Source organism: Opisthocomus hoazin, chromosome 3 (genome assembly GCF_030867145.1).
Source record: "Opisthocomus hoazin isolate bOpiHoa1 chromosome 3, bOpiHoa1.hap1, whole genome shotgun sequence".
In the NCBI taxonomy this organism is placed as follows: Eukaryota; Metazoa; Chordata; class Aves; order Opisthocomiformes; family Opisthocomidae; genus Opisthocomus; species Opisthocomus hoazin.
The window spans coordinates 256,108-282,045 of record NC_134416.1 but is presented as its reverse complement, the minus strand read 5'-3'; the positions used below and the strand labels follow the sequence as shown (position 1 = coordinate 282,045).

At 45.1% G+C, this 25,938-nt stretch overlaps 1 long non-coding RNA gene across 1 annotated transcript; it reads left to right on the top strand.

The window, feature by feature from the left end:
- Positions 1-1,855: 1,855 nt before the first annotated feature.
- On the top strand, positions 1,856-2,402 carry LOC142360714 (uncharacterized). The gene is made up of 2 exons (XR_012763308.1): positions 1,856-2,200; positions 2,294-2,402. It is a non-coding gene; the product is annotated as an uncharacterized LOC142360714 (long non-coding RNA).
- Positions 2,403-25,938: the final 23,536 nt, after the last annotated feature.

The window sequence follows — 25,938 nt, the reverse complement described above, 5'->3', positions numbered from 1 at the left end:
AATCTACATTCTCTTAGTTTAAAGCCACTACTCCTTGTCCTATTGCAACAACTCCTTGACTGCAGCAGGGCACAAAGCTATTTGTACGATGAAGTCATGAAGTCTTTGACTGGAGGCTTCAGCTGTTGCATGCAGCATCCTACTCCTAGAATGTATCACAGAATGGTCTGGGTTGGAAGGGACCTTAAAGATCATCTGGTTCCAACCCCCCCTGCCATGAGCAGGGACATCTTCCACCAGCCCAGGGTGCTCAGAGCACCATCCAACCTGGCCTTGAACACTGCCAGGGAGGGGGCAGCCACAGCTTCTCTGGACAGCCTAGGCCAGTGTCTCACCACCCTCATGGTGAAAAATTTCTTCCTAACATCTGATCTAAATCTGCCCTCTTTTAGTTTAGAGCCGTTCCCCCTTGTCCTATCATAGAATCATAGAAAGTTTTGGGTGGGAAGGGACCCCTAGAGGTCATCTAGTCCCAACCCCCGCAGCAAGCAGGGACACCACTAACTAGTTCCCGTTGCTCAGAGCCCTGTCCAACCTGGTCTGGAATGTTTCCAGGGATGGGGCCTCCACTGCCTCTCTGGGCAACCCGTTCCAGTGTTTCACCACCCTCATTGTAAAGAATTTCTTCCTTATATCCAGCCTAAACCTACCCTGTTTTAGTTTAAAACCATTACCCTTCGTCCTGTCACTGCTGTCTCTGCTAAATTGTCCCCATCTTTCCTATAGGCTCCCTTTAAGCACTGAAAGGCTGCAATCAGGTCTCCCCGCAGCCTTCTCTTCTCCAGGCTGAACAAGCCCAGCTCTCTCAGCCTGTCCTCATAGGAGAGGTGCTCCAGCCTTAGGATCATTTTTGTAGCCCTCCTTTGGACCCGCTCCAACAGCTCCATGTCCTTCTTGTGCTGAGGGCTCCAGAGCTGGATGCAGGACTCCAGGTGAGGTCTCACCAGAGCAGAGTAGAGGGGCAGAATCACTCTCTCGACCTGCTGGCCACGCTTCTCTTGATGCAGCCCAGGACCCGGTTGGCCCTCTGGGCTGCCAGCGCACATTGCCGGCTCATGTCCAGCCTTTCGTCTATCAGTACCCCCAGGTCCCTCTCAGCAGGGCTATCACTCCACACCCTTGTGAACAGTCCCTCTCCATCCTTCCTGCAGGCCCCTTCAGGCACTGGCAGCTGCTCTAAGGTCACTCCGGAGCCTCCTCTTCTCCAGGCTGAACAGCCCCAGCTCTCTCGGCCTGTCCTCGTAGCAGAGGTGCTCCAGCCCTCACCGCCCAGGCCGAGCTGAGGGGCGGGGAGCGGCACAGGGCGGCTCCGTGCTGCCGGCGGGCCAGGCGGCACGGACCAGCCAGCCGCGGGCCGCCGTGACCGAGACACCCGCCCGGCCGGGCACCGCCGGCCCGCCGCGGGTCACGGGCTCCACGCCACAGCCCCGCTCCCGGCCGCCACAGGCAGGCCACAGGCAGGCCGGGACACGCGGGCCGGCCGGCCGGCGCACTCGGGAGCGCGCAGGAGGCGCCGGAGCTGGACCACGCACGGGCCCAACGGCGAGGGACGGGGCCGCGTGGCGGCAGCACGCCCCGACTCGCCTCAGCCCGGCTGCGCCATCAGCGCCCGGAAGCGCCCGCCGCCGGGTAGCGGCTGCGTGGCGACGCCTCCGCTGACGCGCCGGCCTCCGTTGACGCGCCGGTTACGCGGCAGGGCCGGCCCCGCCGGGGGCCCCGGGGGCGGGCGGGAGCGGGCGGCACCGCCCTCCCTTCCTCGCCCGCGGGGCCGGCGGTGGGTGCGGCGGAGGGGCGGGGCTTGCTCCCAGCGAACCTGGGCCGGCCGCTGGCGGGGCCGAGCCGAGGGCGGGGGGGGGGTGCGGCGGCGGCCCGCTCCTGCTCAGCCGCCCGAGTCCCGGTGACAAGTGCGTTTCGGTAAACCCCAGCGCAGGTGACGTCTCTTCGGCGGGGGCAGGCACATCTGCAGTGAAGGTTCGGCATTCCTTAAAGCTGGCTGAGAAATCCGGGGGAGCGTTCACAAGCGAGAAGGGGGCTGGAGCTGATGAGACCGCGGGATGCAGAGCGGAGTCTTGACGTGCGCCAGGACTCCTCGTCACAGGTCTGCAGGAGGTCCCAGGAGCTGCGCAGTTGGGAGCTGAAGTTAGACAATTCCAGACAATAAAAACGTGCAGCTGTTCAACTACGGAAACTATTACCTGTGGTTTGACTGAATTCTCAATTATTTAATTACTTTAAACCAACATTCTTCTAAAATACCTATCCACTGCTAAGCAATGCTGTCTCATCTTTTCAGGGCGGACGGAAGAGGCATTCGGTACATCTTCTGACTTTAAAATCGTGTTTATCTTCTCTACATGCAACAATATCGGTTTGTATAAATAAAGTTACTTTAGAAATTAAAATGTGACTTCTGTAACTGAAGATAGAGACTGCCAGATGGGACTGATGAGCTCTGGGCACAGCAGATGTGTGTTTTCTCTTGATCAGATCACACCGGATGTTCAGCCATACTGATCGTGAATGCCACCCTGTCTGCACTGGGAATTTACCAGTCCAGTCACAGGTTAAGGCCAAGTTATCTGATCACAGGAACCTTCATTCTTTAGGTCACCTCCTGCATTTTTCCCGTGAAGGAAAGGATGGCAGTAGCAGCTAAACAGCCTGGTAAGAAAAAAAAAACAACAAAAAACCCCCCATGCTGGTACCCAAAAAGTGCTGCTATACAAAAGATACCGACAGTAGTGATTCTTCCTCTTTTATTCCCCATCTAGCCCATTAATTTGAGGCAGTTTTCACTAAAAAAACAAACAACTTATAAGCATAATACTGCAACTACGCAAGACTACATTCGTGTTCCCACTCCCATAATTCCATTCAGATGTCAGTCGTGCTCATTATACTAATGTTAGATTTCTCCACAGTCACACTTGGGGGGGGGAAAGAAAAAAAAGTTCTTTACAATAAAAAATTACTATGGAGGACTGGGAGTGGAATGAAACAGGCAAGCTTCTGAAAAGACTTCTTCAGTATCTGTCAGCAAAGCAACATTGAGAAAACAAAGACTGGAGACCTGTGAATTCTTCAGTGATATACAGAGCATGCGTTCACTGCATAAAAAATAAGTTCAGTGCTGAGTGCCAGTTAGTACCTGTGACTTCTTGATACTGAGCTGGAATAAAAACAGGAAGATCTTGTTAAACAACTTCAGACTAGATAGATAGAAAGGAGAAAGTGAGGCTACACTTAACCCAGATAATCTAACATACACAAATAAAGTGCCTGGAACAGATCAAAACCAGAAATGGCAGACATGCCTAGTCACAGACAGTAAGTCAAAAGGAGCATTCACCATCTTCTCTTCCATTATAACAGAGTCCAGGGGATCTGCAATGCTAAAGTGACTCAGCAAGATGAGTTACGATTCTCCAGGTCGCAGGTCACCTTAGCTTGTCTGTTTATGGCATCTTTGGGGCAGATAATGTACCTGTTCCTTGTATAGAGTCGGTGATCATAGAGGGCCAACTGCTTTTTAATGGATGGAGAGGCAGGGGCCAAGCATGATAGTATGGTCTCACCAGCCAGGGTGGGGATGTCACCAGCCAGGACTCAGTCCCACAATGCCCAGGCAATGGGAGCAGGGCAGGCCCACTGATGACGGCAGACAGGGTCATCTGAGAGTCTGGATCACCACACCAGCTTGCAGTGACAAGGCAGGTCTGAGATCAAGCTGGAAAGTCAGTCCACTGGTCAGGATCAGGTCCAGTGACTGTGATCGGGGCCAGACGCAGCTGATACCCAGGCAGGTCCGTAATGACAAGGCAGGTGTGAGATGAAGCTGGGTAGTCGGCCATGGGTTAGGGCCCAGATCTGTGGGGGCCATACCCAGGCACGGGCATGGCTGCTGCTGGGCTGGACACTGTACTCCTGTGATGTATCTCAAGCGGAACACAAGGCCCAGGTTCGAGCTGAAATGGAGATCCTGGACCCATGGGCAGAAGGTATAGGTAAAGGCTACAGGAGAGGCTGGTGAGTGCTGTTAAGGCCTACCCCTACACTCAGGGCCCTGATGTTTACACTGGATGTTCATGTTTAGTCCCCTCTCTTCCTCTGATCTCCTCTGGATATTGTGTGAAGAGGTCCCTCTCATCTGAGAATTACTCCATTGTCACTGCTCGCCATTTATAAAATGATGAGATTTGTGAGATTCAGATTCTAACTTGGATATGGTTAAATAGTTTTAGGGAAATGAAAAAGAGGTAGGCAACCAAGCACGATGCAACATGTAGAGTGGGATTGCACATCACCTAGAAATATAAACTAGTGAATGCACTTTGTTCAGGGCAAAACACAGGTCCCTTCTGCAGGTCACCTTTCGTCAGTGTTTCAGAAAACAAAGATCTTTTCAGCTAGTCCAAAGTAAGCAAACAGTAGGGCCCATTCCATCCCACCCTCTAAAACACTGACAGTCTACAAACTTTCATAGAACAGAATCACAGAATCATAGAATGGTTTGGGTTGGAAGGGACCTTACAGATCATCTGGTTCCACCCTCACCCCGCTATGGGCAGGGACACCTTCCATTAGACCAGTTTGCTCAAAGCCCCGTCCTGTTCAGCCTGGAGAAGAGAAGGCTCCAGGGAGACCTTACAGCAGCCTTCCAGTACCTGAAGGGACCTGCGAGAGAGCTGGAGAGGGACTTTGGACAAGAGCCTGGAGTGATAGGACAAGGGGGATGGCTTTAAACTGAAAGAGAGGACATTCAGATTAGATATAAGGATGAAATTCTTCACGTTGAGGGTGGTGAGGCCCTGGCCCAGGTTGCCCAGAGAAGCTGTGGCTGCCCCCTCCCTGGCAGTGTTCAAGGCCAGGTTGGACGAGGCTTTGAGCAACATGGTCCAGTGGAAGGTGTCCCTTGACCATGGCAGGAGGGTTGGAACCAGATGATCTATAAGGTCATTTCCAACCCAAACCATTCTATGATTCTGTGATTACTGATCACACACGTTTGTGCTATGTGTTGGGTTCAGCACAGCATGTCACCAAGTTGCAATACAGATTCAGACAAAATTCTCCAGGACAGAGCAGCAAGCTCTCTTGGACCGGTGTGAGCAGAATGCAGTGGCCTACCCACCTTTTCAAGTTGTTCACTGTTAGTGTCATTTGCTGTTTACTCTTGGAGTGCTGAAGTCTAACAGCTGTAGCAACTGCTACAATCTGAAATTAGGTTCATTAATTTCACACTCTTTGTTTTATCCCCCTGTTGCATCATGTCATTAACCCAGATTATAAGCAATCTGGGGCAGCAAATGTCTCTTTACTACTGTCTTTTTGTTTGAAGGCAGTTAGCATAAAAGAGTCCTGGTGAAGGCATTAGTTACAAATAGTAATTATCTAGATGCATTACTAAACTAATCCAGTATAAAATGCATATATACATTATAATTAGTAAAAAAAGCAAACAAAATTTGCAAATGAATGCAATGGCTGAGAATTCTTTAAAAATAACCAATACTATATTGGAAATAATATAGAAAAATAAACACAACCAACCTTCAGAACAAAAAAGCAGCAAAACTTTATGACTAATTACCGATTGGAAAGATGCAGGTAATACCATCATGTTATAGTATAATGATGAAGGCCTCCTCAGACCATTAGGAATGCCATTCATGAAAAAAGATATTCCAGATAATTTTCACTTGAGTGCAACGGAAACTGGCTCAGGAGATGTCAAACCTACTCAAAGTTTATAGACCTTGGAATAGCACTATGACTTTGGTGATGTATTTGTGTACGCAGTAATAGTGAACATAAAAGTAAAAGTAAGTGTCCAGTTCAATAACCAGATTTTTAAGTTAGTTTTGAAAAGGTGGAGAAAAAAGGTCCACAAATACAGTTTAAAGGACAGGGGGAAACAGTAAACAAGAAAATTTAAAATGTTCATTTTATTTAATACATAGAAGATTGAAAGGTGATGTGTTTATTTTAGTTACATTATTGAGAAATACTTCAGTCAAATATAGGTTATCAGACTCAAAGCAAATTTAACTAAATTCTGTGAATGGTATGACAGAGAAGGGTGAAACAGAAGAGTGACGCAGTTTGTTTTGACCGTAAACTATATGAAGGCAAATGTCATTACACTGGGATTTTCCTCAAGTAACAACTATGCAAGAATGCAAATGGGACCTTGCTTGCTGATAGAATCTAGAGCCAAAGTTCACGTGGAGTTTAAGTTCCTTTACAGATCATCTTAGACTCTATTACAAATCATTATTATTTAAGGAATAAAAGGTTTGTAAAGCCACACACTGAAACCTTGTAAAAAAATTTTGTGAAACTGTCTAGATTTGACTTTCTGGGGGATTTCAACAATTCATATTTCAATGTCGTACAGGGAAAACCCCCAAACTCATACTGAAACTTGCTTTCCTTACAGTCGTGTTTGGTTCAGCTCATTCTGACTCTCATCTTCAGACCAGAAGTGCTATTTATCTGATCTAAATTTATCTGTCTATGTCTAAGATGGTTTGGCTCCCTCTTGTACCCAGTGGGGTTTAGCTGCAGTTCATCCTTCTGGTTTTGAAGGTCTGAATTGCATTCATGGACATATTGACAAGCCCTCCAAAGACTATGAAATGAGCATGGGATGACTTGCCCTGATGTAGACGCCTATGTAGCAGTTACCAATGTTCCATCTGACAAATTCTGCCTTAAACATCCATACCATAACCAAGACACTACCAGCAACCTCATCACTTTTTGGAGCCTCAAAAAAAGATCCTTTGCAGTTTCCTGACAACAGAAAAGATACATTATCTCAAAGTTTTAAATAATTGAATAAAATTCTACATTCTATTAGAGAGCAAAAATGCTCTGTCCACAGGAAGAGAAGCCAAGGAACTGATGAATCATTACCTCGACAGATCTGCCTCAACCATGAATGCATTAGCCTTCCCTACTGTCTTCACTTTCTAGCATCCTGAAGCAGATGAATACAAAGGAGAAGAAATTGAAGACACAGTGGCTGAATAAAACAAATCTATACAGGAGCTGTATTGCAGGCCTGAAGCCTTCCAGTCTGCTTTCAAGTACTCTAAAGCCAGATTTGGACCCAAGCATCCCAAACTCAAGTGTGGAGTTATCTGTTCAGTCATCCAGGAGACCTAAAACCCACAAAAACACAGTTAAAGGCCAAGCTTTAAGCACAAAACACTGCATTGTAAGAATGACAGAAAAAAAAATCATTACTGCAGCACGACTTTAAAACATATTTTCTGCATAGGAAAGCTGGAAATGAAGGTAAAGATCGTAAGGCAGCAATTATATGTGCATGCGCATAATGCAAAGAAACCAAATAATGGATAAAGCGATCTTTTCAGGTGCATGTAAATTTGAGAAAAAAGTCTACCAGGAGTTTGCAAATAGCATCAAAAGGTTTATATCCATATGTACCTTACCAGGAGGCATTAGAAGAGGAATAATGCTACTGAGAATTACGAAAATTCTTAATTTCCCAGACACAGATTGGAAAATAGATGGTAGTAACAATGGCTGGGTCTAAGCAGTCACACAGGTGATAACCAACAACTTCCTCACAGAATAATCCCAGAACCAGTAGAAAGAGATATACTTCAAAATTTTGTTTTGCTAAGTAAGGGAGATTTTTGTTAGAGATTGATTATGACTATAGAATAGAATAAAATCATAGAACTAGAAAATAGACTCAGTTGTGTGAATACAGGTGTATTAAGAAACCATACAATCATGGAATGCTGCTCTGAGTTGTCCCCTGTGTAGGCCTTATCATGGTTGGGTTAAAAACCAACTGATCTAGCATAAGATAAGAATAAGAAGGTGTAGCAAGATTGACCCTGCTTTGGCAGGAGGGCTGGACTAGATGACCCACAGAGGTCCCCTCCAACCCCTACCATTCTGTGATTCTGTGAATCTGTGATGTCATAGGTCAATAGATAAGATTTTAGAGATAGGAGTAAGTTTAATAGAACATCTTGAAGTCTCTCAAAGTCTTTCTCAGGATTGTACCAAACAGAATTCACAGAAGAAGATGAAGGACAGATGATGACCTCGAGACGACCCTGAAACCAAGCAGGACCTGACACCAGCGAGGGAGAATTCTGCTAAAACAGAAGTATAGAGAGAACTTAATAAATGATGTACTTAAAGGAATGGAACGGTTGCTTAGAAACTTATGAAGATTCTAGACTTGATGTAATCAGTTTAATAAATGTATATAAACTGGTCTAGCGAGTTGAGCTTTGCCACTCACTGAGGTGATGGCCCAACTCTGAGTTGTGAATAAAGCAATACCTAGTGTAACCCACTCATGTGACAGTAAAATCTTTAACAATTTTGTTGTAACTCTGACCATAAAAGAAAACACTCTCCATTTGAATGTTGATACAGTTTAAATTAAATGGAAGGACAAATAAAAACAGGCCTGTATCTAAGGTGCTCACTTATAAAAGGGAGAAATTCTGACAAAGAGATGAGTGTAACTACTCAGACTTATGAGGGGAATATGAACAGACTTTGAAACTTCTTTAAGACAAAGGTGCTAAAACTGCTTTTTTAACATTGGCAGGAGAGAACTGAGTAGCTCGGGAAGTCTGTCCTAGGCTGTGCTCCTGGCTGTGAGTCTGACATATATCCTTCTTCACTTCTTAAAGAGGCTGCACTGTAGTGCCAGTTATGACTGAACTGCTGATAACTTCAGTCAAGGAAGGCATCACCTGCATCTCTATAAGGGACTTTTCACTTACAATGTCATTTTCGTTTGTACCTAGGGAGAACGGTCAGATGACACAGATTCAAAGACAAGCAGCAAGTGACACACAGAGCCCTGCTTGTCTTTTCCCATAACCTGCCTACATTATCAAGACAGCACAGAAGGTTCAGATCAGCGTGTGGATGAAAATCAGTTAGTCAAAGCAGGATCCGAGCCAGAAAGAGCTTATAATGTTAGGTAAATAAAAGTATTTTGGAAAGCTTTCTATCACATGTACACTTCTTTGGCTGCAGGTACACACAATTGGAGCAGTCAGCGTGTAGTTTAGACGTATTATCAGACTCTTAGACGTAAGTGGCTTTGAAGAAAACTCCCATGAAATATTACGAAAAAACATCACTGTGAGGGTGTCAAGTGCAGGAACTGGAGTCCACAGGGGCTGTGGGATCTCTGTCCTTGAATATATTAAAAAAATAGACATGCAAGGTACTGAATAACTTGAGCTAATGAGTTCTGCACGGAGTAGGGCTGTTGGATCAGATGACTCCCATGAGATCCTTCCAACTAAAATTATTCTGACTTTGGTGTATGATTTCTTTCTTAAACTATACTTTCAGATAACAGCAACAATGAATAACACTATCTCCTAGAGGATTCAATCCTATCCCACTGGATGATCACTTGGATTAACAAATCAGACATTCACTTTACAGAATACTGCAAGGTATTTCCTTAGCAGTGTGTCAACCACGAGAACATCAAACTAAGCACTCTTTATACTGGCTTCTCTTTGGATAAATACCCAAATTCTAAGTTGTGTGCACACAGAATATACAAAGACCATCTGATGTTCTAAATTGTGATAAAGACTGTCATAAACATCCCAACGGCACAACAGAACTTTGTCTATCAGAGTGCAAATTTGCTTATGCTTGCTTGTATTTCAAAACACATTTCTTTGATCTCACCTTTTCTAACACAGATAGCAACCTGCACATTAAAAACAAGAACAGAAAGTAAAAGCCCTATCAAAGAAAAATATTCTGGGACATACATAATTATACCCAAGAGGAAGAGCAAAGAACAAGGCAGAGAAGATACATTAGTCACACAATAATGTGCTACTAGAAAGCAGTGTTTTTACTTGAGGCTGAAATCACTGAAAAATTAAGAAATTACAGAATTAATATTGTTTTATGTGTATAGATGGCCATCCAACCTGCATTCCTTATATCTCCAACTGGCAGAGACCCTATAATGGTGTGATTCTTGAAACCTTGAACTAATTACTCAACACTGAGTGAAGCATTTTAAATGTAATATTCCTGTTCCAGTTCCTTTCCTCCAAAATAGGGGTAATCACACCATCACAGTCCAATTTAGCACTGAGAACTTAATTGATGTTTGTGAAACATTCCAGTAGGATACCAATGAACAGCACGGCAACATCTATGTGGCAGTCAGTAACTCCATTCAACGTGGTGTTTAAGTGGCATGTGGTGAATAATGCCGAGGGCAACACAGTAAAGGATGATTAAAAGCAGTATTGACTGGTTACCTCCTCAGCTGGTACTCTCCATCCTTGACACTGAGTGAAGTTCCTATCGAAGAAAGAGCCCTCAAAGACGTAATCGAAGTCTGTATCATCACGCTTATTTCAGAATTCTGAGGACACCCCCTCTCACCGTGGCACCTGAACATCAAATCACCTTCCATAACACTGAACTGCCACACGAGTACAGGCCCCACTGAAGGAAGCACGGCCCCGGCGTGCGGAGCACCGCCGTGGGGGCGGGCGCCACCCGCCCCGTGCGCGCCCCTCCCCACACGCTAACGCCTCGCTGGGGCGCTCATCCCTCAGCCACCGAACGCTCGGACTGCTCCGCCCGCGCCCGCCGCCGCCTGCCCCCGGCCGACGAGCTCTGCGGGGGCCGAGGGAGGGCGGCCGCCTCGGGCCGGCCGAGCGGCACCGCTCCCCTCCCCGCCGCCGCAACATGGCGCCCGCGTCGCCCCCGCCCCCGCCCGCCGCGCTGCCCGGGCCCGCCAGACCCAGGCTGCCAGGCCTGAGTCACCGCCGCCTCCCGCGGAGCCGCCTCCTGCCGCGCCCTCCCCGCCGCCCGGGCACCGCCCGGCACACAGCAGCCGCGGCGGTTGCCAGGCTGAATAAGATAGAACATGAAAGGCGAAATAACAGGAGCTGCCACGCCCGGGGCTGCGGGGAATCTCGCTTAACCCTTCTCCGCCTGCGCCCGCAGCCGGCCCCAGCGCCAGGAGGCTGCACCGCCAGCCAGGCTCCCGCTCTGCGGCGAGGCCGGTGGGCGAGTGACAGTTTATGGGGGGGACGCAGTGAGGCGGGGGGCCGCCGGTACGGCCTCAGACACCCCCAGGAAGACGGGGGGCTGCTGGCGTGGCCTCAGATACCCTTTGCACAGCGTCCCCGGGGAGACGGGGGGGACACGGGTACCCTTCACAGGCTCGCCAGCACACTGCTGCGGAAGAGCAAGGCACAGGGCGCTGCACCCTGATCGCTCCTGCTGCAACAGGGCCATTGCCCACGAGCAGCTCCTCGCAGTCTCCCCACAGTGGACCCCAGAGCGGACCCCAGAGCATGAGGAGTCCCTGATGAGCTCAAATCCCGCTTCTCTCGGCGGCTGCTGGACTGAGGTGTGCTGGGCTGAGCTGGGGACCAGCGGCCAGGGTCCGTGCCCGGCTGCCAGCACCCAGCCGCCGCCCAGGCCTGCTCAGCAGCCAGGCCTGAGCTGGTCCGACAGGCTCAGGGCAGACGGGAAGGGAGAGGCCGCCTGCGGCTCAGGAATGTGCAGCCCTTATCTCTGGCTCCCCTGCAATCCTGGGGAGGGAATAACTCTCCAGAGTTTGCCTTTCTCTCGCTCTTACTCACCCTCTGCCCTGGGTGGAGCTTGGTTCTCGCTGGCTCGGAGGTGCCTGTGAATCAGGCTGCGGGCACGTCCAGGGGAGCGGAGAGCTGGAGAGCACGACCCACCACCTGCCCTGGCTCACCTGGGAAGGTAGGAGAAGTGCAGGCACCTCCTGGGGTACCCGAATGGCCGTGTGAGGTGGCGGGCAAGGTCTGGGGAGGTTCTGGCCTGCTCCTGTGCACAGGGCTGGGCACGCGGGATCTAGGGCAGGAACTTCTGCGGGCAGTCTGTGGGCTGCAGATGGCTGCTTCCATGCAAGAAGGGCTCCAGCAGCAGGAGCTCCCAGCTAGACCATGACTGCTCCCATGGAGAAAGGAGAGTCCCAGGAGGAGACGGAAGAGGCAAGGGGGGAGGAAGAATGTCCCGGCCAGATGGCAGGCGTTGTGGCTGGTGAAGGAAGGAACCTGTCAGTCTTCAGGTAGCCTCATCAAAACTGCTTAGTGAACGCTTCGCCGAACTTGTGTCCCATCTCCTTTGAGAAAGCCCCAAGAAGTGGCTGTTTCCAAACTTATCCCTGTCTTTGGGCAGAGATCTCTCAGCCTGGCTCAGCTTCCCACAACAGAGCCTTAGCTAGCCTTCTTGGATAGGAAGCGCTGTAGGTATGTGTGTATGGTCAAGAGACTGGGACAAAGAGGACTTCACTGGTGGTAGCGCTGGAAAGGCCAAGATCTGCAGTAGGCAAAGAGCCAAGCAGCAGCTCCTGAGGCCCACTGTGCCTTTACTTGCTTTGACCTCGCTCGACATGCATGGGTGTGTAGCTGTCTGCTGACATGGCCTACAAGCAGCGACATAGACATTCATGCACGTACATGCAAACGCATAGACAGATGTGTGTGGACACATGCGTGTACAGGCACACGTGCATATACTCACTAATTTTTTCCACAGATGTGAGCCTGTCTGACAGACCTCAGGTTTCGTGTGTGAGCAGAGCAGAGCGGAAGGGGAAGGTCTTGTGTTCCCGTCACTCTGAATTGATTAAGGACAACAGAGGTCAATTATGGCTTTTGTCTGGCCTGAGGACTGAGGTTCTCTATCTTCTAAAACAGTTAGAGGGGGAGGACGCACTTGTAAAGGGACAGAAGTGTCTATAGCATCCTTCTTCTGCTGAAAACATCTAATTTGTGAAAGTTGCAATAACCTCAGCTGTGATAGAGGCCAAACATACATGAGTAACAACTCTAGACAATAAACTAGCCCCAAAACAGAGCAGTGCCAAATACAGCAGTGCAGAACACTGGCGGCCCGGGATCGCTTGGCACAGCCTACAATAGCATGTTTTCATTGGATGAAGAGGCAAGCAGACAGAAAAAACCATAGCATGTGCCTTCACCCTATTACAAGGCCACAGAAGGGCTGCAGTTTGGGGAGAGAAAGTTTTTTTCATTTTGGCCTAACTCCCATTTATCTGAGGAGCTTTCGAGTTGTATTTGAAGGACTAAGAGTTGTATTTGTTGTCACCTGGCAGTGGAAATAGTAATATTATGAGGAAAAAAAGTTACGCTCTTTGTGTTGTTGTGGGGAAAATTGCATGTCAAAGGAAAAAGTGAAAATGTCACATACCACAGTCTGGTATGATTGTGCCAGAGCAGTGTCATGGCTGAGCACAGACACCTGTGTTCTATACATAATTGTTCAGGCAATCACAGCTTTCCAAGCAGCTGAAATTTACTTCCAAACCTTCCAGGATTGGACTTCTTTGTATTTTATGGTTAACTGGAACACTTTCGGACTGCTCATCAGGCTCCATTAGGCTGGATTTTTGTAGTCCTAACGAGGAAGACGAGTTTCGTGAGTGGATTTCTAAAATCAGGATGTGGAGGAAAGTAAAAGTCAGGAGCAGCATGTAGTTCTCCTCCAAATTATACCTTACACCGTTCGACCTTTTCTTTAAGTTCTCTGTTTTAGACTTCCGTATACCTGCTACCTAGTAAATAAAAAGCCAAGGAAAGCGATTGATTGAAAGAGAGTAAGCTTGGTATGAGCGTTGCTATCAGATGTGGCGCTTAGGGACATGGTTTAGTGGTGGACTTGGCAGGTTATAACCTAACTATAGGTTAACAGTTGATCTTAACAGTCTTTGCCAACCTAAATGATTCTATGATTCTATCTCTTCAGGTAATCTGCTCTCTGTAAGAGGCTCCTTTCGCACACATTCATTTTTCAGTAGCTGTAAACATCAGGTTTTTCCCTAATGACTCTCTACAGGTTGGATTTACACATGCCACTCCATACAGTTTATTGCCTAGGACAGTTAAGACTGACATGCTGACATGCTGTCTCAATAACCACTTCACAAGCAAAATTACGACATGTAATTTTTCTGCTACTTTTCCCTTCCTCTGGCCTGTAGGAAGTTCCCCTGGACATTCTGAATGTCTGGCTAATTTCCTGATTCTCCAGCAAAGAATATTTGCACCTTGCACTGTAAGCTGAGGTGAGTGGGAGTCCAGTAGGTGTTCTGAGGTGCCGACTGGGCTCCCAGTTCTACTCCGCCACATGCCTGTAGCGTTCAGTACATTTACTACCCACCTTAGACGCAGAAAGAGTATATTATGCCAGTTCGTAGCATCAGCTGCCAAAATTATGTGATATGGAAGATAAAGCTGTAAGCTCTGGAAGCTCAGTGAATGAATTGATTAAATTAATGGAATAATTTCTCATCTCATGACCATGACTTCAGATGAAGTGAAACTCCTAGACTACAACAGGCAAACATACCATTTTTTTAAAATGATGACTGAGATCCATATAAGACTATCTAGAATAAAGAATGGTGTCACATTCACTCAGATGCTTTAACATGGGGTCATCAGTGGAGGCTGGTCAGATGACCAAAAGACAAGGCCTGAGGGTTGTATACATGACATTGTAACAGGAGTAGCAAATTCTGTATTTTCATCTTCCAAACAGAAATTTTAACAGTAACTCAGGCTTTGAGCCTCCAGCTGAGAGAACATTGAGACTGAGAACACAGAGAGACTTCAGCAGAAAATACAGAAAGGAAAATCAAAAGAGGAATAATTGCTGTGAGGACTTAGTAGACACAGTTGTGACTGAGAAAGGATTTAATGCAGACTATTACCCACATTTCACCATGCTTTTCTGGGGAACATATCTGAGCATTGCTTGGTGAAAAGAGTAGTTAATAGCAAGGTATCCAGCATCCCTTGCCGTAGCTCTTCTAAAATTTCCATGGCAATGTGCTGTGGCTAAACCAGGAAATTCTGGGGTACGCTTGAAAATGAGAAGTGCCAGAGGCACATCGCTGTGAGATTGGCAATGAGAGGCCTTAAACTGAGAGCTCCTTTCTCAGTAGATGTCTAGTCCTTAGTACAGAAAGCTAGCACATATAGGACTAGCTTTTGGAAAGGATGAGGATACCTGTCACTGTTAATACAGGTTGTTCAGTTTGCTGCAGCAGGATTAGAAGACACTAACTGTCCCTCCATCACACACTGCAGAATTAAACCTCACACCTTAAACCGTATTCCAGGAGACAGGTCCCTCCCCAAATCATTTACTTAGTACAACATTTTCTGGAGAGCAAACCAACGTTTTCCGTGTCTTACTGTCACAATGTCTGCTCAAGTAATTTTACTTTAGGCATTATTGTCCTCTCCTAAAACGGAGCTTTCCAGAATATTAGCAACCTGTTTTCATATAATCTTTTCTATTTTATCAGGCCAAATAATTTTATTTAAATAATTGATTTCTAAACTTTGGGGGTTCTAGACATTTTGGAAACCTGAGAATTTTTCACAGCCCACCACAAGAGATGTCAGTGATGTCACTGAATGTGGTGCATGGACCAGCTGTGGCCCATGCACTGCTGCCTGCTGGACCACCGTTTGGAAATCGCTGCTTTGCATTTTTCTTTTGGTGTACCATTTGCTGCTTCTTTGACTCTCAAAATCACTTTGATTCATCTCTTGACCAAGATTTGGAAGTCCTTCAAATGTTTATAGCGCAGAGGGGTTTTGTGGCTGGCTGTGGAGCCCAGCAGGCTAAAGTGAATTCTTCTGTCTGTGTTGCCATTCTCTTCTTGCTGGTATCTAGCAAAAGGAAAAGACAAGCTGTTTAAGCCCAGCAAATTCTGCCTATACTTGCACATAAGCGTGCGGTCTCAGGCAGAGACCGTACCTTACTAGCCCTTTTCAACGGGAGTGACACAGCCTGCCTTCCTCTCGGGCAGTTCCCTCTGCTGGTGCATACAGACCTACGAGGGCTTCAGCTTTTGGGAGTGTCTTGAAGCAGAGAAGCAGGTCCAGCCAGGGAAGTGATCATCTGAGAGAGGCAGTCTGGGAACTTGCTGTGCAGGCAAAACACGTAGCAACAAGCGCTGGAGTCAGCATTGGGAAGGAAGATAGAGCCAGCCTGAGGTGCTGAGACATCAGCAGGGGCTGCCGTCAGGCAGCAGCAGATGAGAGAGAAAGCACACGTTGAGCCACTTTCCTTTTGCTTAGACTGGGTAAATACAGTCTGTCGCTCTTGATTCACATCTGGCACAAAGAATCAAGAAAAATGCATGCCCTTTTATTTTTTTTTTTTTTTAATCTGTAGGGTTTTGTGGTGATCATCCACACAGCATAGCTGAAACTAGAATTTCATGCTACTCTTTTAGAAAAAAACAGTTAATGTCCATTGAAATGGAACATAATATGGACAGGCAGCAAATGATGCACAAGCCAACAGGTCTATACTTTTTCCTGTTTCTGCTGTTAGTGTTAATCCAGAGGTAAAAGGAGGATTTTTACATCTAGCTTCATCTGTCAGTTACTTTTCCCTGCTCTGCCTGCATTAAACATTTGAACCTTTTTCTGTGCAGAGGTAGCTGTAGACTGTGATCACATCACTGCTTACTCTGTCCAGTATTAAGAGGGTCTGACAGCTTTTGCGGATCACAAAAAGCAAATGCTTGTAGTAAGTATCAAAGCTAGTAAAGTCACTCCCAATTACACCAATGTGAACAGAAGCAGGCCTCAGGCCAAGACAAAGGGAAATTCTTCATTGGAGATTCCCTCCCCCGAAAAAATCTCTTGATAATTGCACATGGATAACTGCATGCTCTTTTCTCTCCTCCTGTTTCTTCCCTCCTGAAGTTCCTTTGGCTGAGGCAGGGAGTGATTGCATTAGTACTCCCTGTGCAGAACTGCACTGGCACAGTAGCAACCAACCCAGTGTCTTTGGGAGAGCCCCAGCAGACGGGTGGAGGACACCTTTGCTGCTGAGAGATTGAATCCTGCCTCTCATCAGCCCATTATATCAGCCTTCATCTCCCACTTCGTAAGTTTTCAACAAGCTCCTTCGTGCTTTCCTTATCCACTGCCCCTAAGCATGGGAGGAGTTACTCATAAGCAGCTACAAAGCCTACCTTCTTTTTCTCCTTCAGCTTCCTCCTGAAAAAAAAACCCACAACTATCCCATATTAGCATTCTAAAAAGTAAGCTCTGAAGAGCGAGTGTACTGAATACTTGTTTCTTCCTATGGCCTTCTCTGTACCTATCTGTGTTCATCATTGTCCCATCTACTATACTTAGAGGAGGGGTTTCTTGGGAAGGAACTAAAGGTTGTGGTTTTGTTTCACTCATTATCTAGTATGGTAAGGTTCTGATCATGACTGGTGGTCTTGATACTTTTAAATTTATGAACATGATTTTATGAAATGATTGCCTAAGATAGCAGAGAACTGCATGAAATGCTGAATAATGAACAGCCTGCTAGAACGTGTGGAGAGAAGACACTGTGGGTCAATGCTTTTTTCCCTGACTTCATGAAATACCAATTCTGAGTGACTACAAAATCAGAGGAACAGTAAACACAAAGGACTGCAGAGCTTGTATGGAGAAGATGGGAGCCAGTATGGTGACTTGTGAAATGATAAATGAAAGCTAGTCTGGAATCCCTGTAAAAACAAATTCACAAATGTTCCTTCTTGGTCCATGTGCTCTTCATAGTGGAGCAAGCACATGGTTTCTGAATGGACTTTATCTGTCTGATGCCAGTTACTTTGCCTGCCTGTTGTGCACTGTGAGGATTCTCCCATGCTTCTCCTTGTGTTAAGAAACTTCATCAAAAAATTGTTTTTCAAATGTCCCTATAGGAGGTATCTGTAGTACAGTGCTTACAGACCACTTCATTCCACAACTGATTATATGTGGAATGCTAAATTTGCACATCTCCCAGTTGTTCCTTTGTACCTCTCGGCTCATTTTTCTCTTTCATCTGCTTATCATGTCTAATGGGGCCTAGATTATGAGATAGTCTTAAGTAAAAACCAATTTAACAATTGCTGGTACTTCATCTAGTACAATAGGATTCTGACTCTTCATCAGAGTCTTTTACTGTAACTGTATATTCAACAAAACCAGCAAGGCTGTTTGCCTGTAGCCTCTTGGGATTCAGGAAAATCAATTGGTAGTCACTGGGGTAGTTCAGCAACAGCACGACTAAAAAAAACCCACATAGCATAGTAATCCTGTCGTATAAACCAGCAGGATACTCATTGCTCCTTAGTGGTCGAAAAGCAAATGGCGTATTAGGAAAAGAACAGAATGTAAACACTGTATATGAAGCCATATGTCACTCCACATCTTGTAGCTCCAGTCCCATTGTCTCAAAAACGAATACAGTAGAGTGAAACAAGTTTAGAGAAGAGACCAGAGGATCAGCAGCAGCACAGAAGTTTCCATATAAGAAAGAGCTGAAGAAGTTAGGGCTCTCCATCTAGAAAGGTGATGAGTGACAGGAGAGATGACAGATGTATAAAATCAGAGAGGCACGACAAGGGTCAACAGATGTCGATTTTGCTATCCAGAGTAAAAGCCCAAAAGTACAAGCAGCAGATTCAAAAGAGGAGGAGACTGTTCTTGACTGTACTGCTGAGCTGTAGAACTCCTTGCCTCTGGCTGTTGTAGATGCTGAAATTTTATATGGGTTTAGGGAAACTCTGTGTGAGTTTATGGTAGTGAAAACCTTTGAAGCTATCTACAGTCATTAAAGCATATCTGGGTCAAGAGGTTCTTGAGCCTCAAGTAGCTAAAACTGGCGTAGAGCAGTTGGTGAAGCATCATAAATGCTTGGCCTGTCCCTATATGTTTTCCACATCATCTGTTCTTAATCCCTGTTGGAGATGGGTTTCTAGGCTTGATGGACCTTTGATCCGATCCAGTGCAGCTGATTTTATGTTCTGTTCTCCAAGAAACATGCGGTAAAGAGAGGGTTCAGACATAGTGAGAATGAAGCCTGGAGAGACTGAGAATTTGTACATTCTGTATTTAGAGAAACCAGAAGGAAAATACAGAAATTGATATGAGTAAATGGCAGGTGAAATGCAAAGATATTCAGAGGGGCTTTTACATTACAAACATTTAGTATTAAAGAAGACAATACACAAAGTACAGTGTTCATGGAATGGGATTGGGAAAAACTAATATTTCTGGAGGATTGTAATCTAAATCATGAGGATTTATGTGAGGAAAAGGCATCTCAGTAATTTACACAGAAAATTGATTGAAACATGTTATTCTGAATACAGTTTCAGATTAAGGATGTGGGTGCACACAAAAATGCTGTACGCTCAGGTGTGCCATCACAGAGTAACGATTTTATGGCAGCTGTTTGTATGTGTGTACCTTTACTGTATAATACCCTGTGGTAAATGCAAGGTATTACAGTTCATTTTTGTTGAGGAAGTAATTGCCTTTCATTCGTGACAAGGAACGTGTGTAGTGGGTACTGTGGATCATTATGTTTGTGCAAAGTTAGTTTACTTTGCAGTAATTTGATCACAAATCCATACCCTAATGACCCGTTGTTAGCTGGATAAATATGCTAAAATTGTTTCAGGGAATAAAAGTGCATTACTTTCAAAAGACCATTAATAAGATCTCTCATGAAGTTTACTGAAAGTAAGTGGTAATAAACACTGAAATTATTAAATCCAGAGGTAATTGCAGGGAACTTTGGAAAAAGACTAACCAAGTGAGCTGAAAGGCCAGGACAATGCAAATGAAACCGTGTGCTGCCAGTGCAAGGTAATTTATACAAAGGAAAAAAAATGATCTAAGTATATGCCCTCTGGATTCAAGTAAGTACACAGTTTTGGTTGGTGAAGGTATAAGTATATGTATTATAATAAGCCTTGACTTCTCCAAGTCATCTAAAAAATGCTTTTTGAAATGTGATTAAAATCCTACATTATACTAAATTAACAGGTCTTGCATTAGGTAGTTAATGAAATAGTAATTGATTAGTATCAATCATTAAAGGGAAGGTATTAATAATGTTGATTTTTATCAGACTTACCAGTAATTGAGTCTTTCTTCAGTGCTGCTCAGGAATTCACTAAAATGTTTATGTAATCAGTAAATAGTCTGGTAAAGTTCAAAGATAACATGAAGTTTGAGGAAATAGTAAATATTTACTAAATAACAGTAAATAACAGTAAAAATCACAACACTACAACCTGATGAAATGTATTTTAATAGTCAGGTACAAAAAAATTTTCAGAAATCCAGAATTAAGGTTGCAATTATGGAATGAAGATTCAGTGATGTGAAGATGAATTAAATTACCAGAGAAAGTTCAGAGAACTCTTAAGGAAGAGCCACAAACATTGTCCAGGGACAGGAGACAAGCCCTACCAACAGAAAGTCCGTTCAGTTCATCGTGGAGAAAGGTGAGAAGTGGTTTACACTGTACTTGAGCAGACAAAAGATCTGGTATCGGGTAATTTTTCAATTGTGCAAATAGAGGCATTATAATACAGTTAAAATCTGAAGTTAAAGATTACTTTGTGAAAGAAGATGCATTTTCACTGCAGTAAAAGTAAATGAACGCTGAAGTAGCTTGCTAAGAAAGTGGTTGACTCACAGCTGTTTGGCATGATTTTAAAAAAATAATCTTTCTAATATATAGATTTAAATATAGTTACTGGGAGGAATGTTGTCACCTGTGTGTACAAGTGACTGAGGTGTTCAGGCTGAAAGATTGTTTGGCTCTTTTTTGCCCGTCGTATCTGTACTTTCCTACTATGCTCTGCTTTCCTCTATCAGTCAGGCCTTTTGTACAGTAGGACTGTGTGCTGCATGGTAATCATGGCTACTGCTCTTCCATCTATACATGAAAATAGCAATGATAATCGTCTCATATTGTAGGACTTCTCTGAAGGAGTCAGGAGGTCATTTTCCTCACTGCACAACTGGGTAAATGTATTTAGGGCTTTTCATCTTCCTTTGACCCAGCTGACTACAGGTACAGGTACAATGGGATAGTGATACGCTGAGTTGCAATATGCAAGCTGGATATTCGCTGAGTTGCAATATTCAATGCTAATCTAATGGTTTACTGTATTACATCAGATGACTTAATAGTCCCCCTTCATGCATTCTTAATCTTTTAAAAAGCAGTAGTGATATACACTAGACAACAGACAGTTTAAAATAAGCTCTTTAAGTTATTAAGAAGTTTTGTTTCAGAAAATAGTCATCATTAGATACATTTGTTTTTATCAGATTTGCACAAAGTTCAGTGTTACGTTTTATCTCTTTCATATTTTGATCAATGAAGTAAAAACACTTGTGATAAAGCTTTTAGGTACTTGATTATTGGGAAGTCAATAAAAATAGAAGATAGGGCAGGTATACAGAGCACCATGGATCACTTGATTAACCAATGCATCACAATTAGTTATTACACATACTAGCTAAGAATCCATTTCATACTTATAAAAAGGAGACTGTATCCCAGCAACCACTGCAAAAACTAATGGGTGTCAGAGTAGCCAGTGAGCTGAAGTGCAATGCCGTGGCAACGTCCACGGATGTATAAGCAGGAGTAGGGAGGCAGTTTTGTCTCAAATCCAGCATTGGTAAGAGAACCATCAGAATATTGTGTTCAGGTGTGCTGGCTGCATTTTAAAATGGACCTGGAACAGAGTACAAAAGAACTATTAGTACAATTTGATGGCTCACAAAATGTTGTACAGTAATGGTAGGATTCATCAACCTTGATGTGGATGTCTACTTTAGTGTGAGGCAATTACTCTCTTCATTGTATTGACTGGATTTTGGTGGTTGGTAATAGTACTATGCACATCAGACATTCGTGGAGATGTTCTGCAATGAAGATACCTGAAGTTGTGTGAGACTGATCTGTCCTACTGTAGAAGTTGTGTTTGAATAGAGTTAAAAAAATTAAAGATTGAGTACTGAAGCTTTGGAAGACTGATTTGTTGATGTCTCTGGGAGAAAGATTAAGAGCAGACTTGGCCAGATGTAAGCATCTATATTAGAAGATTAGTTGTATCCCATACTCCATTGATTTTATTCACTTCTCCATCAGCTACAAAGTGGAACACAAGGCAATTAGCTTGTATGTGGGCATGTTGAACTTGGGCATTTAGTTAATGAATCTGACCCTTGAGGAGCAATCCTGGTTCCTAAACTTAGGTGTTTAATGTCATTTTAGGTGCCTTAGGGTATCTAAAACACATCAGATGTGGCACAAGCCCTAGAAGAGACACACCCTTCTCGACCAGCAGCTGGAGGCCAGGCGAGATACCTTAGGGCATCCCAAGTGACTTTAAACACCTGTGTGTAGACACCTGAATTGCTCCCCTGGTTATAGTTTGTTTGCGCTCTGTATTTAATTTACCCAAGGCTTAAGGGCTAGATGTTGGGAAGAAGTTAGAATTTTTCCCCATGCTACTTAATTTGGCTTCTGGAATTTTTCTTTCATTTTCCTCCAAAAAAACAGGGACTGGAGAGCAGGATAACTAGTGGCATATACCAGTATGCTTAGTGGTCTTAAAGAACTTTTCAGATCCCATATTGGTGTGTTCTGCTCACAAAAGCAAGTTTAAAACAATCGGTGGAATTTTTTTCCCATGTATTGGCAGAATATAATAGGAGTCCTTTGCTTTCCTGTACAATGTAGGGGCAGTACTCTTCCTGGGATGCTTTTCCTGGTGAATTTACAACTACTGAAGATGTGAAGGGCATTGGTGGTGTGCTTGAGCTTTTCTGTTCCCTTCTGGTAGAACGTTGTAGGTTTTAGGGCTCTGGCGCTTTTGTACTAAGCGTCTCTAGAGTCTTACTTTTTACAGTACTTGTCATGTAAATGGAAGGAGGGATGTTCAGTCATTCCTTTTGGACTGATCATATGTCACATAGCTGTTCACAGTTGTAGATGCTGGATTTATGTGATCACTCTTTATAAAGACCCTGAAGGGCAGTGTGGAGGTACCACAAATTATTCTTTTTAGCACCATCATTTTTCACTAGATTCCCCATAGCTTGTGTCATAAAAATCTATAAACTGTGAGATGCAATTAAAAGAAAATGAAATTTCTAATTAAATAAAATAAACAAGCATATAAACAAGTAGAATTCTCTATTAGCCAGTAGTTACAGGCTTCCATATACATTTGGCATATTTTTAGTTTGTGACTTAGTTTCTCTGACAGTTACAGTGGTTCAGTTTTCCAAAAATATATCTGTCTTTTTCTAGGGTGAATGAAGCTGCAGAAAATAGATTTGCAGGTAAAGTTCAAGCCAGGAGGCAGCCACTTCTTGGAGTTCCTCTTTTGTTTTAAACGCCACAATAATCTAGGAAAATAGAGCCATCATGCAAGAATACTAATAAACAATGTGTGCCCTAATCTTCTGTCACTCTGGACTGAGGAAATCTGACGAGGTGTTCACTGAATTCCTGTTAAAGGAATCAAGACATAAAAGCAAAGAATTGCTGTCTGAGAGCCTTTGACGCTCAGTTCAGAGGAAATAAGGACCCACATGGGCTGTGCATTTCATAGAGCTCTCGCCCAAATTTTGCTGCTTCTGCCAAGTATTTCCTTCATTTTGCTCCTCCAGACCTCCTACATGACAACTGACAAAGGTTTAAGAGAATGAGAAAGTGCTTGTACTCAGCTGCCCTTCCTGGCATTATACATCCTGAATGCCCTACAAAGTAAACAGAATACACAGTTCTAGAGTCAAACAGTAACAAGGCAACACTGCATACTTGGTAATATATCTCATCTTCTCTAAGGCTTATGCATCGGTGCTCCACAAAATCCAGCATTGCACTGTCATAACTACACATTTTGAATCGATCAGAACTAGTTAACATAGATGACAAGACAGTAGTTTAAAAAAACAGTTATATCTTAGAAACCTCACTATGGCAAACAAATATTAGCCATAAATCATATGTTATCATTTTCAGCTAATTTGTAGGGGGATTACTTGCCAAATAGTGGATTATTTGACGTAGAACTAGAGATACAGCCTTGCAGTTGGCAGCTTATCAACATCAAATTTGAACCAGCATCTGAGTTCTTCCAGCTGCAGACAGCTATTCCCAGGAGCTGTAACTTAGCAAAAAAAAAACCAAAACCCAAAACCCAAAAACATTAACTAAATGCAGAATCTAGATGAATTCCACAAGATGGACAGTAGCAGGAGTAGCAGATGGACAAGTGCATGGAATTCAAAAGCTCAGGTGACTCTGCTTCCTCGTAGTGAATTAGTATTCCTAGCAGAGTTTCTGCCCAGGAGCTACCTAGATCACTTTTGTAAAGTTTTATTTATTCATTGACATGAGATGAGCTCATGCTTACTATAATGATGAAAGATAATAGCATTTGAGGTTCCAGTTAACTTCTCCCCTTCTGCTTAAATTGACAGGGAAGTAGTTTGAAAGACTAAGGGAGGGTAGATTTAGACTAGATAGAAGGAAGAAATTTTTTACAGTGAGGGTAGTGAAACACTGGAACAGGTTCCTCAGAGTGATCTTAGAAATCACTCTGATTTTTAAAATTAAAGTCCTGCTTATTTATCACGTAAGCTGTTCAAACCAGAATTTATCTACTTTTATTAAGCATTGTATGAAGAGATATATACTCCAGTGCATGCCCAGCGAGTGCAGTGTGTGTAGGTGGCTGAAGCTGCTGCTCTTGCTTACCCACGCTATCCATGCAGCTATGACAAGTGCCCTGAGTGTATTCACCTCGTCGCATACACACAGACTTTCTGTGTAGCACCAGTGCTGTTACTCTGGCACTACCTGGGAGCACTGAGCTGCTGTGAACACACTGCATCTCTGTGTGCATAGCAGGCTGCCCACTCAGAGTTACAACTGCTGCTGCAAACAAGTTGTCACACAATCCAGACAGAAGTATGAAATCTTCAGATTCTTCCTGAACTTAATTTCTAAAATAATAATGAGGATCTATTCAGGGGAATCGAAGTACATGACAGCTGTACTTTAAAAGTGATCAAACTCCAGAATTTCCTGACACTTCGGCTCAGGGTAATCTAGGGTCTTTGTGGGGGAAAAGGATAGTTTTTTTACAGTTTTTCTACCTTTCCTTGGGAATAGTGTAATGGCCAAACACACTTATTGTAGCTACTCTGAAATTTATTGTGCCCACTTGTTAGGGACTTGTCCTTATATCCTTGCAGGTCATAAATTACTTAGGCTTATGGTGGCAGAAACATAATTTCTGGGTTTTATTTCACAGTTCTCAGATTTGTGCGTCTGTTTTGGAAGAAATTAAAACCGTCTGAAGAAGTGAGGAGGCTTAATGACGAGTAGGTTGCCTGGGCAAACACAGGAATGACACGCTGAGCAGGCTGCAGGTCCTGCCCAAGCGGGGTCCGATGGTGCTTCCTCAGCATTAACTTCAAGAGGGAGCTGGCTGAAATAGGCAGAGCATCTCCGTCCTCAGAGCTCTCCGTGAGCCAGAGAGGGTGACGCTGCAGGTTCTCCAGCCCGATTAGTCAGCCAGAGGTCTGCTGGCGCTCCGGCGTTGGCGCAGTCCCGTTCAGGTGTTCGCCGCGGTCCAGTCCCGGTGTTGGCCGCGGCCCTCGGGATCTGTTTTCGCAGGTGAAGGCGGTGGCTGCCAACGGCCCGCCCCGCCCCGCCGCGCCCGGCCGCCGCTGCGGGCCCTCTCAGGGCGGCGGGCCCGCCCGGCCCCGCTCCCTGCGCCGGCCCTGAGCTCTGCGCCGGTTCTGCGGCCGCTGGAGACTCCTCGGCACGGCCTGAGGTGGGAGGCAGCCTGCGCCGAGCGGCGCGAAGGCTCGCGGCCCCGAGAACGTCCCGGGCTGGGTGCTGACAAACCTGCCCCCTGCCTGCCCGCCGGCCCCGCCGCGCCCTGCGCCCGGCCCACGCCAGGCCCGGCGAGCGGGCACCGCTGCGCTGCGCAGCTGGGGCTGACGCTGCTCGGCGCACGCAGCGCAGTGAGGCCCT